Source organism: Pteropus vampyrus, unplaced genomic scaffold (assembly GCF_000151845.1).
Source record: "Pteropus vampyrus isolate Shadow unplaced genomic scaffold, Pvam_2.0 Scaffold185, whole genome shotgun sequence".
NCBI classification, from domain to species: domain Eukaryota; kingdom Metazoa; phylum Chordata; class Mammalia; order Chiroptera; family Pteropodidae; genus Pteropus; species Pteropus vampyrus.
Window position 1 is genome coordinate 137,895 of NW_011888966.1, and position 1,753 is coordinate 139,647.

The window sequence follows — 1,753 nt, forward strand, 5'->3', positions numbered from 1 at the left end:
AAAGATTTTTCTAGGGTTCCTAAGCAGTCGTTATTTCCCCCTCCCTTTACTTATTAACATACAGGTTAACATATTTGCTAAAAGCTCTAATAACGTTTCATGATTACCAAGTGGAGGGGTCTCCGGGGTGGAAGTCAGGGGAAAGGCAAATCTCTGTAGCTATGGGCTATTTATAAGTCAAGAGTCTTCAAATCAAGGCCTCTCATGCCTTAAAGTACTTATTGAACCACAACTAGGATAGGAAGAAGAAAGGTTATATTTCATACCAATAGCCTCTAAAAATTTATGTTGATTTCCCTTAGAGCTTTGCAATGGACTCTTCAAATTCAACACTTTGGAAAATGTGCAAAAATCTCAAAAGTGACATGATTTTTCTTCATTTGTCCTGAGTGAACTCATTTGAATCAAGCATCGTCTTTCCTTCAAAAAGTGAAACTCATATTGCCTTATTTAAGAAAAGTCAATAAATCTTATTTTATGGAAATCTCCTCTTTGACTCAAGTATATTTAATGAGATGCACCACAACTGTTTGTTTCTAAAAAGTACAGAGCTGAATAGAAAGTGACCCCTGACTTTGACCAACTCACTAGATGGTAGACTAATTGGAGAATTCATTCACTTAATTCAGTAAATAGTCTTTAAGTGCTTATGACACTGAGAGACTTGCCTAGACGGTGGATTCTCAGTGGTAATTAAAACAGATCTGAGTCTTTATAGTTTATAATTCAGAGAGGGAGCAAAAAAAAAAAAAAAAAAAAAAAAAAAGAATGATTAATTAAACAAAATGATAAAATGTGAGAAAGAAAAAATCCATGAGATGCAGGAACTGACCTTGATATTGTTATAGATTGGCCTCCTGCTCACAGATAGACCTTGATGTTCTCCTGTTTAGCATAATTTCACAGAACATGTTAATGTGAAACCCACTCTGTCAACAAAGACGATACCACTCCAAAAGCATGTCTGAACACAGGCAAACCATGAACATTATTTTAACGACAAAATGCCAGACATCCTCTATCTAGACTGAAATGACTGACTGCTTGCTACTTCTTTACCAATTATGACTCTAGCCTTTGGTTATTCTTCCCTCCTTCAAAATAAGACTTTCTAAGATCAAATCACAGAATTGCTCCCACTTCCTGAGGGAATCCAATCCAAAGCAAAGCCAGTCTTTCCTAAAATTTTCCCAAATTAACCTAACAATCCCCAATCCTATATCCTTTCTGATATCCTTTTACTGAGACACACTATGGCTTCTCATGTGCCTGTAGCCATGCCTGGTTATCTGACTGCTCTCCCAGTTCTCCTAAGACAAAGGCCCTATCCGGAATGTGAACTTTGTGGCTGGGACTCTGAACCATTCCAACAGGTCTCTCTGACAGTAAACATCTGCCTGAACAAGCTTAGTAAGTAAGCTACACCCTCTAGTGGAGAAACCACATGTAATATATCAAACTTCCTTTGAAGAATAGAACCTGAGAGAAAGTCTGGTTCAAAAGGAATGAAATAAAAAGAAGACAGGAAAAAAAAAAGTGTGTGTTGGGGCAGGATTTCCATGGCTTCTGTACCTGAAAAATCCAGAGGAATCTCTGTATTCAGGCATGGCTAGCTCCAGAGTCTCAAAATATGTTAGAAATTTTTCTCTCCATTTTTTAGATCCATCTCTGCTTTCTTGATGTTGTCTTCATTCTCAGATAGGCTTTGATCACCTCACCCCACCCCATCCTCATCAGGCTGGTAAACCCTGGC